Below are 15,103 nucleotides of genomic sequence, written 5' to 3'. Positions count from 1 at the left end.
GCTGAAGTTGTTCAGGTGACTATAGTGTCCCTTTAATGTAGATTCTGGCTTTCTCACACACTACTAAAACTTTATATAAACACACATTGTAACGGATCGCCTGGCACCCCGACTGGGTACCTCCGTTAATGGATGCTCCTAGCGCTTCCTGTGGACTCCAAGCACTCTGGCAGACACCACAATCACCGTATCAGAGAAGCATATGAATCCTCTCAAGCCTCTGAATGCTGTAGACAGTTGAATAGGAACCATACGAATAGGTTTGCACTCCTAGCAGTCAAACTGGAACAGCATACAATAAATCCTCCCCCAATAATGAGACGACACTTCACTTTGAGGGTTAAACAGGAACTCTGGACTGGCTCATCCAGCCTGGCTTGTATTTCCATCTCACACATACAGGCCACACCCAGGGGGAGGCATAAAATGACCAATAGTATCATGGGTGCAACCCACACATCCCCCTCCCCTTAGTGTGACACATAATCCCATTATGCATACAGTTTAAAATATACTTTTTACACAACTTTCATAACTCTAAAACCATACATCACATTCACATAAAAATACATATCCACAATCAATCCATTCAGGGGAACAACATATTAAAAAATGGCATGAATCCGACCAGGGGTTCAAAAGTTACTAAAAGTATATTTTGTCCCTTACTAGCCGCATGGCAAACCAGTTTAGCCAGGTTTTACATAGGCCTCTATCCTGGAGACAAAGAGGGAAGTAATCCAATTATCCAGGGCTAGAAGCAGACTCCATTAACCACATGGTTACAGAAAGACATAAAACACTTTAAAATACAGAAAGTTACTTTTTATCTATAACACACAGACATTTCACATATCCCCAGATAGCTGGGATCTGAGTGCACAAAACTACCGAATAGCGCGCAGATCCTATTCACACAGTACAATTGCCATGGAGCTAAAGTCTTTCCCATAGTCTTTCATTATATGAATAGGCTCCATGGTATAGCTATCTGGGTTAACACATTCACATAAAGTCTGGTCCATAGTCCAAAGGCAAGAGGCGGGCAAGCAGCCCCCTCCAAGGACACGTGGCGAGGTCGGTTTCGCCACACACATCTTAACCCCTTAGTGATGAATGATGGACCCAGTCCATCATGCCAGGCAAGCAGTTAACACCGGATGACGGACCGGGTCCGTCATGGGCTAAAGTTAACCCCAGATCACAGCGATCGCAGGGTTAACGCTCCTCCAGTCTGCCTCTGTATTCGAAGCAGATCGGGAGCACCCGATCGCGCTGTCCCTGCAGCAATGATCGCTCTGATAGCCTGTCAGGGTGAGCACATTTGCTGCAATCCACCTCCCTGCTCTTCTGTGTTCTGTGTCAAGTGCAGGTAGACGGATCAGCAGTGAACTGCTTCTCCATGTAAAAAAATTGGGTTAATTTTGTTTTATTAATTAATTTAAATATATTAAAATTATATATTTAGCAAGCTGGGGTGGGTGCAAGTTAGTGGGGAATTTGGTGTTAGGCTAGCTAGGGGTTAACGTTAAAAAAAGTTGTAATTTTTTTAATAACGTTTAGAAAATAAAGTTTACAAAAATCCCACCCCCCTTTACCCAGTCCTAACAAAAAATAACCCCTTTCCTGCCAGTTGATCATTACCTACAGTGATCAAAATACAGATCACAGTATTATACCCTCAGAGGTTCAATTTATTCAATTAATTAATTTCAATATTTTAAAATTATATGTTTTGCTAGCTGGGGTGGGTCGGAGTTATGGGAAATTGGAAAATTTACTGTTAGTGCTGCTTACTGCCAGTTAGGGGTTAACGGTAAAAAAAAATTATAAAAAATTTAAAGCTGTAAAAAAAGTTTTAAGAAAGTTTAGGAAAGTTTAAAAAATGTAATAAGCAAAAAAAAAGTTTAAAAATGTGTTTTAAAAAGTAATTTTTTTTTCAAAAAGTACAAAAAGTACATTTAAAAATGCTCATTACCACTACACCTGGAACAAACTGGAGAAAAAATGATCCCACGCTAAGGTTCAAAATATGCCTTTTGAAATACCCTGGGATGTCTTCTTTAGGAAATTGTATGCCTTTATGGGGTATTTGGATAATATAGCCTGGTAAAAATGAGACATGGACACAGCGTTTAAATTTTAAGTTTGAAAAAGACTGGAATGGTTGTGTCTCAAATGTGCCCCTACAATGTCCACATATGTCCTGGCAAAGGTACATACTGGGGTATTGCTGTACCCAGCCAACATAGCTGAGCAACATATGAAGTATTATAAGTTGTAGCACACATACAATCTGCTAAATATACTGTGTAAACTTACTTTCTGTGTCAAAAAGGCAGAAAAAATGCTTATTACCACTACACTTGGTACAAGCTAGCGGAAAAATTATCCCATGCTACGGTTCAAAATATGCCTTTTGAAATGCCATGGGATGTCTTCTTTAAGAAATGGTATGCCTTTATGTTGTAGTTGTAATATGTAGCCTGCTCAAGTGCTCCAAAGTGGGACACAGACGCATCAAAACCCTCCATGAAAATTCACACTTAAAAACCTGAACTTGCCACGTCTCTTTTACAGCACTGTAACTTCACAAAATAGTGTCTAGGTCATACATTGGGCATATTGTTTTACTCAGAAGATGTAACTGAGCATAATTTGGGGATTTTTATGACAGTGATACATGTCAAGTGTAAGAAATACTCAGCAGAAATGCAACATATATGTAAAAAAGCAATTTTTTCCCCTCTCACCACAAACATTGACATAAATTGGTAAAAAAAAATGGTGACAAGTTAAGGCAGAATATACACCATATAAGATACTCTGGGGTGTCTTCTTTATCAAATGAAGGCCCTTTGTGTGGTTATTTGAACAGTCACACTGCTATAATACTCTAAAATGATACATAGGCCCGTTAAATCCATCTACGAAAATTCTAACTATAGAAACTGAAATAGCCTTGTCTATTATATGGCATTGCAGCTGTACAGAAAAGTGTCAAAGGCATACAATGGGGGTATCATTATACTCAGCAGATGTAGCGGAACACAATATGGGGTTGTGTGCAGGAATAGCACACACCAGCTTTATGAAATACACATTACAAAAACCTTGTTATATTTGTATTTGCCAAAATAAAGAAAAAACACAATTTTACTCCAATATTTAGCAGAGATTGGCGATGAAATGGCTATGTAAAAAGTGTCAAACTAACCTTAGGTAAATAGCCTGTGATGTCTACATTATATAAATATATGCTTTTGAGTGGCATTTTTTTTTCTGTGATGGCTACTAAACCTACAAGACAAACATAACAACAAGTTCTTGTATTTTGTGACCTGTAACTTTCAAAATAAGCTGAAATCCAATACATATGATGTACTCTATAAATCAAGACACACCAATTTATTTATTTGGAATTACTTTTTCTAAGCTGGACAAATTATGCACACGCTATTATTGCCAAAACTGCCAAAAAAAATAGTTTGGCATTTTTTTATAATTAATGAGAATGTATCTATGTATATTTGACATCAAATTAAAGCCCTATTTGGCCTCTAGAAAACAATATATAATATGTGTTGGTGCAATAAATGACAGAGATGCAAATTGCATTTGAACACAAACAGCAAATAATGCAAAACTGGCTTGTGTCCTTAATGGGTTAATGTCTTATATAGTTATTTTTCAATATTCTCACTTCACCTTTGTTGGATCAATTTTTATACATACATATATGCGGCTATTTACTTGCATGCCCTGCTCTGCTGTTTTCTTGTTGTTTTTTTCTCTTTTGTGTTTTTTTTTCTTTTCAACTAGCTTATTGACTCTCCTCTGATTATTTACTTTTTCTGGCTATTCTCAGCCAACCTGCACCTTTCGCTTTCAGGCCCATCATCTGCTATTTATGACACCCACTCACCTCCCTTCCCTCCCATTCACTAACATCAGTTGTTTTACGTGTCAAACTCTATCAGATTGATCAGTATTGCTTCAGACGTGAGGAAGAGAGGAAAATTCTCGAAAGCTTGTCTTGAAATATTATGTTAGTCCAATAAAAAAGGTATTTTGGCATCTTATATAGATAGATAGATAGATAGATAGATAGATAAGATAGATAGATAGATAGATGGATAGATAGATATCATTGTAGATAGATAGATAGATAGATAGATAGATAGATAGATAGATAGATAGATAGATGGATAGATGGATATGGTCTGATATCTTATATCACTTGTGTGTGCATCTGTAATTGAATTTGTATTTGAGCATTTCTATGAGCTAAATATAACACATTACCCCAACATATGTCATAATATACTCAGATATGTTATCATCTCACCAACCATCCATTCTGCATAACATCACTTCACCACAATGTTGCCACATTACCACACATACTTATTTCAAATTCATCATATGCTTTCATATTGGCCATCCCTTGATGTCATACTGCCATCAAGTTGTTGAGATACACTTACACATACATTTAAATAGGTAAAAGAAGCAAGAAAAGAAGTGTGCAAGCAAGATCGGCGGCAGCTACTCGAGCACTCACACAGGGCTACACATTTTTTTTTACCTATTTCTCTGTGTCCGCGCTTAAAAATCAGCTGGAGATCTTGCTTGTTTATTTTAATTGGACTTTTAGCACAATAACAAGTATCACTAATTACTGCAATAATGATTTATTCTGCATGTATTTCCCTGGACTAATGCTACAGCAACAATGTACCCTTTACATTGATAACACTTTAATTCGTAGTTTTACAGAATAAGTGACATTCTGCGTGGGAACTGATAACATTACAACTTGACAGGCGGAGCAGAAGTCATTCAATGACTAATTTGTTCTTTGAATCGGGTTTAAAACACACCCACTAAACTCTTACTTTCTTGTGTTTCAGGACAATTTTTTTTTTATTAACAGATGACAATTTATTATTCCCATTAAGCTGTATTTTTACCTTTGCCACAGCATATTTCAAGCATGAGTGTAGGAATCCCTCAAAACATCTGGTTGGTACTCCATTTTGCCAAGAAAACCTTACTTTCCAATTGCTTTATTAAAATAGCATACTTTAATAAAATAAAAATGTTGTGCAGACAAAATACACTAGGGGGATATTTAATAAAGTGTTTTCCCATAAAATATTTGCATGTTTGTGGCTAATTCCAAGCACCATAACCACGACCACAACCACCATTGCCACCATAACCACAACCATGTTGTTTGGTGCCCTCATGACCTTCTAGGGTAATTAGTGAAACTATTTAAGAACTGTTTGACAACTTATCTTGGCCATTGTAGCCTCCTCTGTCGCAGTCTTGAAGCTTCTTAGACTTAGCTCAGTGGAGTTAACAGAATATCCTTGTAGGAGCTTCTAGATGACTTGTATCTAGTGGACCCCGGGTAAGATGTCAAACCATTCTTAAACAATTTCACTAATTACACTGGGAGGCCATAAGGGCACAACTTAGAGGGTTCCTTTAAATCTGTTGGGTTTTGTATCTCTTGCTTATTTTGTACACTAACCATCATTTTTGAATGCATGCCATTTTTTTGAGTCATGCATATCAATTTTTCTGCCTTTTTTTTTTAACAGAAAGTGCTCTATTTCACTTTTCTTTTTTTTCTGCCACTCTGAAGTTGACAGCCATCTGAAATGGAAATTACTGCGAAAACTGACATCATTTACAATGTAATAGAGTTTAACCGCCACTTTTCAGAACACCTTGTTAGTTAACCCGATATTTCTTACATCTCCTTTTCCTCTTTATCTGTTGTCCCTTAGTCTCCTCCTCATTTAACACATGCATTGCCCCTGGTTATCCCATGTTTTACCAGTCTCGTGATGTTTATTAATTCATTGTTGATTATATAAACATGAAAAATAATAAGAAAAGCGCTTTAGGTTTTCAAAGGGCTCTTGTACTCTTATCCAACATTTAGGTCAGTATTAGCCGAACAAAAGTCAGTGAGATAGCATAGACGGAAAATTTACAGAATATGCCTGTGGCGGAACCAACCTCGCCACTGTGCAATGGAGAAGCCTGGTTGCCGCCTGCTCCCTTTAGACTATAGCCCTGCAGTTCAAACCTGTTATTTCCCCTGCTGAAAGGTTTATTCGTGCCTTTCTGCCGGGGTGTTCGGTAGATTCAATCTACGAACAAAATACAGAACCATGGACCACCTGGGAACTGGAGTGTGCCGTCAATTGACCGCCTAGAAGCTGCGGTTAACCGCAGCTTAATTGACGAATGCTGGGTGGCCTTTGTTCGTTTGCCGAACACTTGGCAGCGGCCATTTTAGCTCCCGAACGGCCAGAGGTGTTCAGCGCCCAAACTATGGAACTGAAAATGGACATTTAATTGCACAAACACCGCTGAGCCTCCAGCATCCTTACCTCTGCATTCGGTAGTGGAACCGACTGACTGTTCATTCAGTAGTTTGACCGTATGAACAGCATCACCCCAGATAGCCACGCCATGGAGCCTATTCGTGTAATGAAAGACTATGGGAAAGAATTTGGCTCCATGGCGATTGAACTGTATTTATGTGATCTGAGCATCATTCGGTAGTAATGTGCGCTCAGATCTAAGCTATCTGGGGATATGTAGGATGTGTATGTTTTATGTGTTAAATGTAACCATATGTAATTTTATGTCTTTTTACTAACATGCGGTTAATGGAGTTTTGCCTCTGTCCTTGGAGATAATTGGATTACTTCCCAATTATTTTCAGGGCAGAGGGGAGGGATTGTGATGCATTGTGGGATTGTTGAAATGTGTAAGTCTGTGATTGGTCAATGTCCAATATGTTTCCCAGTCTTCCATCTGGTCCCCTAGGGGAGTGTCCACCAGGTGGGAGACCTTCATAAAAGAAGGGCAGTTAGCCCCAGTAAACCAGATTCTGCTTGACCCACAAAACGAAGTGTCATCTCGTTATTGGGGGATTTGAATTGTATGCCGTTTGCCAGGAGTGTAAGCTGATTGTATGCTTTTCCTGTTTGACTGTTTCCCGGGTTCGTGTGTTTCCTGTTCGGGAGTTGGAGGATTCGTGTAGTTTGCAGTTCGGGAGATTGGTGCTTACAGTAGCTGCCTGTGCATCTGGAAAGGGGAATATCGCCTAAACGATTTTTAACCTCTTGTGTGCAAAACGGTCTGTTACAATGCCTCTCCCCTAGTCTTCAATCGTTTAAGAAGTGCCTTAAAACCCATCTCTTAAAGCTTATGGCCTCCCAGACTAACCTCTACCTCACAAATTGCGTTTCAACACAAACAGCAAAAAATGCAAAATTGGCTTGTGTCCTTAAGGGGTTAATGTCTTATATAGTTATTTTTCAATATTCTCACTTCACCTTTGTTGGATCAATTTATATACATATATATATGCAGCTATTTACTTGCATACCCTGCTCTGCTGTTTTCTTGTTGTTTTTTTCTCTTTTGTGTTTTTTTTTTTTTCTTTTCAACTAGCTTATTGACTCTCCTCTGTTTATTTACTTTTTCTGGCTATTTTCAGTAGTGTGCTCTCTCTTGCACACTACTCTCTCCTCCAGCTCTGCCTCACTTCCACCTTATTTGACTGCAAACTCCTGACCTATTGTGTTTTACACCCCACCTCCTATAGAATGTAAGCTCGTTTGAGCAGGGTCCTCTTCAACCTATCGTTCCTGTAAGTTTCTTGTAACTGCCCTTTTTATAGTTAAATTATAAAATAATATTAATAATAATGCCTGCATCAAGAAGCTGAAGTACTTTTGTGGTGTGGAGTAGTCCTTTAAAGGAGCACTGTAAGCACTATAATAACTTCATCTTTTTAAAATTTTAATAATGTTTTAAATATGGCCCCCATTCTCATGCCATCTGTTGAGATCTCTTTCAACTGTATGGAGGCTTCGAAAGTGTGGCTTTAAGTTATGCCTCCAAGCCCTCTGAACCTGAGAGCCAGTACTGTAACTTACTAATTCATACTGTGATGTCGGCACTCAGTTTGCTAATGTTGATGGTAAATAACATATTAATTTACATTTATTTAAGTTTTTAAGTGTGTGAGAGGAGATCCTTTATTTCACACTTGCAGGCATGCACAGTGTAGCGTTCACAATTGTGCATAGCGGATCACTGAATTCAATGATTCCCTATAAGTATTATTTGATTGGTGGATCACATGAGTGCCACACATGCACCTAAGGTCCGTAGTGCTTCTCTATGAGATGCTATTGATTGGACCAAAATATAAGGAAAAGTTAAAGTGTGAGGGGGCGGAGTAAACTGCTGTGAGTAGACTTCAAACTCAGATTAAATAAAGGTAAATATGTGTCTCAAATTTAAAAATTAGACAAATGACAGAGATGGCAATAATATTTATCAATTTAATGTGAAAACATAGTTAAGATTGAATACATTTATCCAGAGTGTAGTGTTCCTTTAAGAATAATTAACTCAAACAATTATTGATTTGCCTCTGTTTGTATACAAGATTGCTTAATTACTACACAGAAGGTTGTTCTCTGAGCAGCGGTGTTGCTGGTAGTAGGAGAGGGGGATGGAGCACTGTGTGGGGTACTGAAAAGTCCCAGGTCTAATTTTGGCACCACTACTTTGTTATTCCCGAGTCCCCTGAAATATGAAGAGAGCAAGATCACCTTCATTTATATAATGGTGGTGGTATTGCTGTGAGTGCAGAGTTTTCATGTTGTGGATTGAAGGGTTAATACACCGTGACTCGGGTGTTTATCAGTATAAAGATGAACACAAAAAGGAAAGAATTCAGTGCTAATTAACACACAATTAGTAGAGGTAGGCAGCAACCCAAATGAAGGAGAACCCCTCAGGTCCTTCAGTGGATAAACACAGATAGAAAAAAAAATATATAGGGCTGCGCCAAGTGGAGAAAGATAGTCCAGTAAAAATGTCACTAGGATACCAGTGGATAGTCAGGAATACTTGATAGGGTATGGTTTCTTGGTAGAGGTAGGTGCGTCTGGTGTTGACCGTTCAGTATATGAAAACAAAAGAGAGGTAGAGGTGACCAATGGTGCAGTATGTCTAAAATTCAAGGTGCAGTAGATAATATAAGTAGAGAACTCACATTTGGGAGAGCTATGGCCAGCTCTGGTGTGAATCGTGTACAGCGGTATAATCCCCGCTTATGGGATATGTAGGGAAGGGGTCTCCGTCAACACCGTCTGGTAGTCCAAAACTCTGAAAAGAGATAGAAAGCAACAATAGTGCTCTCAATTGTGATGAGATTCAATGTGCAATTGGTAGAGAAAGGTAGAGAACCCACATTTGAGGGAACTATGGCCAGCTCTGGTGTGGATAGCGTGCAGCGGTATAATCCCCGCTTATGGGATATGCAGCGGAAGTGCGTCCGTCAACACTGTCTGGTAGTCCAAAGCTATCCACTGGTATCCTATTTAAATTTTTACTGGACTTTCTTTCTCCACTTGGCACAGCCCTATATATATATTTTTTCTATCTGTGTTTATCAGTATAAGATTACGTAATATTCTGAATGTTGTCAAAATGTACTTTGTAGAACACAATCCAACGTTTAAGGTTGTGAAAGGGGACATACAATTTACTCTAGGCCAAAGCCCATGGTATTTGTGTCCTCAAGAAACATGTCTGCCACTAGTAATAAGCACTGGAGAAAATATATTTCTTCTATAAGGCAACAAATAAATTGCTATATGTGTAATATGCTCATTCGGTTTATATGTTCAAAAAAAGGTGTTTTCCAAATACCACATGTGATGGGTATAGAAGCAGTTGCACCTACTCATTGCAAGGTTTGCAATATTATGGTCAAACTTCAACACACTTTCATAAAAAGTCCTTCCTTGCTTTATATATGCCCTCCCTTATTCTTAAGGATCTATACAAAACTACTACCATCTATTTTATCGAATGTCTTTTGAAAAGGGAGATCTCACTTAGTCTACCTCTCTAGGGGAACCTAACGAATCATCAAATATTATTTAAACTATACGCCACACACCAAAAGTACAATCTAGTTATTGGCTTTACTTTCTATGGTCTTTTCCATGAGAAATTCTCCTCGAGCTGTCATTTGGCCACTCGTGTTTAAGAAATATTGTAGTTATTGAATAAATGACTGTATTTCCAGAGCATGACTTAAACACAACCAACTAAATGAGTTTTGATCAATTCTAAGTCTTAGCACCATTCTAAATAAAATAAAATAAATGTAATAATAATAATAAAAAAAGTAAATGCATTTTGATGAGATATTTTTTTTAAATCACTCAGTAAATTCAAAAATAATCCAGAAAAAGTGTAATAATACGTCTTTCCAGATGAATCTGAAGACTACCTTCTATACAAAGAAGAGTATTTAGTTTCTTCCCACCAATACAATCTCTATTAGAATGTATGCAAATTAAAAAGCACATTTTACAAATGTCTGGGTTTAGCTGGGAGAAGAATTAACCTTTCTGTAAAGTGCTTAATTAATTTTTAAAAAATGGACATATTCCAAATGACAAACCAAGTAGTCTTAAATCAGTAATATGTAACAGATAAGCCATGTTAACTGACAGATCAGAGACGTTTTAATCCCTAGGTAAAGCTTTCTTTTGTCCTTAAGCCTCAAGATATGTAAAAGCCAAATTCCGACAAGGCAATGCAAGCATGACTATCTATAATTTAGCTTCAGTGGTAAGATCTTTGTCTGCATTCCACCTTTATTTTGTAAGAACTATTTTGCTACTGATTTTGATGGAATTAAATAGCAGATTGAAAGGTTAAATATTTCTATTGTTAGGCTTGTAGTGCTGGACAGTTCCTGTTTTTTATTCAAGCAAGTTGTTAGAAAGAAATCCTTTTAATTAATGACAAAATAACATTAAAATTGAAACAAATTTAGGGAAAAGTCCATATATTATATGCTATCCAATATATGGTGGGCCAAGGTTCAGAGTAGGTTGTAAGAGGTCAATCACATTTTTTATTAATGAACAAATGTCAATGATATTATAGACAATGAATGCTTAACGTATAGAGATTTCTTTGACTGGATACAGAAGATAACATGTTGTACATTTGCTCCATTAGCCACCAATTGCATTGCTCATAACTTTAGTTAATGTTTGAGGCTGCATGGGTATTCTTCTTGAGCTGCTCAAGCATACGTGTTTTTTTCACGTACACCCGCTCCTTCAGCTATCCCCACAGGAAGTAATTGGGAGCTGAAAGGTCAGGAAAACATGGCGTCCAATTAATCTGAGAGTTTCTTGAAATTATCTGTCTCAGAAGGTCCATTGTGGCCCTGGCTGCATGGGCAGTAGCCCCATCCTGCTGAAACTACATTTCAACACAGTTTTCTCATTGTGTCAAAATAATGATCCTGACACTGTAAAAATAAAATGCCACTATTTTTACTCGTTGTTCCATTGTGAAATTACCCATGATGAATCTCCCAAGACTCTGTTATAATATATACCTACAGTATAAAAAAATTAACTACTAACAAATAAGTTATTTACCTGTCAAATCCTACTCTGAATTGAACCTTGCCATGCATCCTAAAGTCAGTGCCAAGTAACTTTTAGGTCTGTCTACTAGTATAGAACATAACATTTTAATCCATGGACAATATATACATATCACTGACACATAAGGACATATAAAATACAATATGGATTTTTTTTTAGGCATATTAAATACCTCTGGAGATATGCTATTATTTTACTCCATATATGCTTCATAATAATTCCTCTTTCATATAAAAATTGTGGTCATCAGAAAAAAAAATTGTTTTAAATTATTTTCCCACATCACCTAAATTATAAAATATTGTTCTTTGCCCTCCCAGCAGCTGCAAAATGCAAAAGTACAGACTGTCAAGACACACAAATAACTGCAAGCAGAAAGTCCACAAGTTTTACTTCATCCCTCTGTCCTGGAACTAGAGATAGTGATTATGGAATAAGTGTCCAGCTTACTAAGCTGTGATAATATTCACCTCACTAGTGGCCCAGTGGCCTCCAAAACACAACTCACAAGAATAACGTTCTGGATTCCTCTTATTGATTAAAACTAAATGTATTTGACTATGTATAGAGACTTCATGCACAAAAATAGTAGAGACATAAAATATGTACATTGTAGACTTATTCAACTAGTGAACTAGTGATAGAGGAACGGATGAGCACCTGCATTTGAGTAACCACTAGTGATGTCGCGAACATAAAATTTTCGGTTCCTGAATCGCGAACGCGAATTTCCGCAAATGTTCGCGAACCAGGCGAACCGGGCGAACCGCCATAGACTTCAATAGGCAGGCGAATTTTAAAACCCACAGGGACTCTTTTTGGCCACAATAGTGATTGAAGGGGGGGGGGACCTACTCTCCTTGCCCCCCCGGCCCCCACCCCTGGGCGGCGGGTGGGGGCCATAAAGATAATGAGGGGGGGACCTACTGTCCTCCCCCCAGGCCCCCACCCCTGTGCGGCGGGTGGGGGCCATAAAGATAATGAGGGGGGACCTACTGTCCTCCCCCCAGGCCCCCACCCCTGTGCGGCGGGTGGGGTCCATAATGATAATGAGGGGGGGGACCTACTGTCCTCCCCCCGGCCCCCACCCCTGGGCGGCGGGTGGGGGCCATAACGATAATGAGGGGGGACCTACTGTCCTCCCTCTCTCGCGCCCCCACCCCTGGACGGCGGGTGGGGGCCATAATGATAATGAGGGGGGGAACCTACTGTCCTCTCCCCCGGCCCCCACCCCTGGGCGGCGGGTGGGGACCATAAAGATAATGAAGGGGGGACCTACTGTCCTCCCCCTCTCCGGCCCCCACCCCTGGGCGGCGGGGGGGTGCCATAATGATAATGAGGGGGGAACCTACTGTCCTCCCCCTCTCCGGCCCCCACCCCTGGCCAGTGGGTGGGGGCCATAATGATAATGGGGGGGACCTACTGTCCTCCACCCCCGGCCCCCACCCCTGGGCGGCGGGTGGGGGCCATAAAGATAATGAGGGGGGGACCTACTGTCCTCCCCCTCTCCGGCCCCTACCCCTGTGCAGCGGGTGGGGGCCCTAAAGAAAACAATAAGGGGGGGACCTACTGTCCTCCCCCGGCCCCCACCCCTGACTACTTAGACAGAAGGATTATCATCACCTAGAGAAGCAAAATCAGAAGTGTCCAATTCAAGACATTTACTGTTATTCACTAATCTAGAATTATAAATTTTAGGACCATATAACCAAGCAAATAATTGAGTTACACAAATTTTTAATTTCTTCTATAATGGGCAAAAATTGTGTAACTACCATTTAGCTTTCGTTGTGCGTGCTGCACAGAATGGCACGTATATCACTTTATGATGTTTGACATGAGACAGATGACACATTTAAATGTAGTTATTTTTCTTCTATGCAGAAATAATTAAACGTTTGAATTGAAGCAACAATAAAATTCAATCAATATGTCATATGCAGCAATGCAGACGATGTATCGGTTGCTAATTTACATATAACAATCAAGGAGCTTGGCTAGAAGAGATACCATTCTTGCTCCCAATTTCTCACTCCAATTACCTATAGTTTATTGACTAGATTGCAAGCTTGTTTGAACAGGGTCCTCATCAACCTGTTGTTCCCGTAAAATGTTGTAATTGTCTAATTTATTGTTAAATTCCCCCCCCCCCCCGTTTATATCATTGTAAAGCGCTGCGGAATATGTTGGTGTTGTATTAACGCTAATAATAATAATAATGATAATAATAATAATAATAATAATAACAAATAGAATTGTAGTGACTCTTAAACTAGATTTCTAAATGTATGACAAAATAGCTAATTTATGTCTACATAGTACTGTGGTAAACTTTTGATGATGATTTGTTGATATTCACAAACATTAGCTTTTGAGCCATTTGCATTTATGTGCTATATTGTATATTGTTCTAAAACAGTTCACACAACTGGGGTTAGTTATAAAGAGAAAATCAGGGCCAAAATTCTAAAAGTCAAGAAATTGTGAAAAAAAGGTTTTTGGTAATTGTCCCACATTTAGAACTTTAAACCAAGTTTTCTCTTTGTATGTAACCTCAATATACTAAGTCAGAGTTTTGCATGTTCTTTAGTAAGGAGTTAACTGAAGTGACTTTGACATGCCCTTGAACTTAAGTTGTCTGTTTGCATGTATTGATGTCTGGCAGTCTGCCACAGATGGAATGGAGTATGTAGGAATCCCTTTGGGCATCATGCTATGAGATTCACCAGCAACTCTAGCACATTACAGAAGACTAATCAAATAGTATTGCTAGTGGGGCAGTATATAATCAGTTTAGAAAATTAATTATACTTAAACCGAGTAAAATTATCACAATCTCTTTCCATACATTTTGCTGGTTCTCAATACCATTAAAGTTCTTTATAAACGAATATTTCAAAGGAAGGCCAATATTTACAATATTACAGTTGTAATCTCACTAATAAATTACCATTGAATATATTATTTTAATTGAAATAGGATTTAATCTATGTTAGCGTTTTCATGCTGGTATAGCCACAAGCACATGAAAAAAAAAAAACAGTTTTTTTGCAGTCATTAAAGAAAGAATTGTGTTATAAAAAAAATATATTAATATATACATATGATTTTTTAACTGAGACTAATTTAAATATTAACATATAGGAAAATATTAACATTAAATATCTATCAGCATTAATTGCACAAATCCTCAACAAGCTGTCACAGTGAACACTTGCCCTGTGAAACTGTTCTAATGCACTAGTGTAATGAGACAAATATTGAATCCAATGAGATAGACCTTGTGTATAGACTGGAGAGCCATTCAGACAACTCAGTTAGACAACTCTACTCTTTACTGATCTGGTATCTGGAGATTAAATCAGTAAGTATCATTAAAGGGAAACTCCAGTGCCAGGAAAACAATCCGTTTTCCTGGCACTGGAGGGTGCCTCTCCCTCCAACCCACCAATCCCCAGTTACTGAAAGGGGGAAAACCCCTTCAGTCACTTACCTGAGGCAGCGACGATGTCCCACGTCGCTGTCTCCTCCTCTGCGCCGCTCCTCCCTGTGATTCCGTCGGCCGGTGGGCG

General features: G+C 38.7%; 1 protein-coding gene across 1 annotated transcript in view; it reads left to right on the top strand.

The window, feature by feature from the left end:
- The window catches only part of PLPPR1 (phospholipid phosphatase related 1), a 191,250-nt gene that overhangs the window by 129,134 nt on the left and 47,013 nt on the right, over window positions 1–15,103 (top strand). The window lies entirely within an intron of this gene.

This window comes from Pelobates fuscus, chromosome 5 (genome assembly GCF_036172605.1).
Source record: "Pelobates fuscus isolate aPelFus1 chromosome 5, aPelFus1.pri, whole genome shotgun sequence".
Classification (NCBI taxonomy): Eukaryota; Metazoa; Chordata; class Amphibia; order Anura; family Pelobatidae; genus Pelobates; species Pelobates fuscus.
This window is presented reverse-complemented; position numbering and strand designations above follow the sequence as displayed.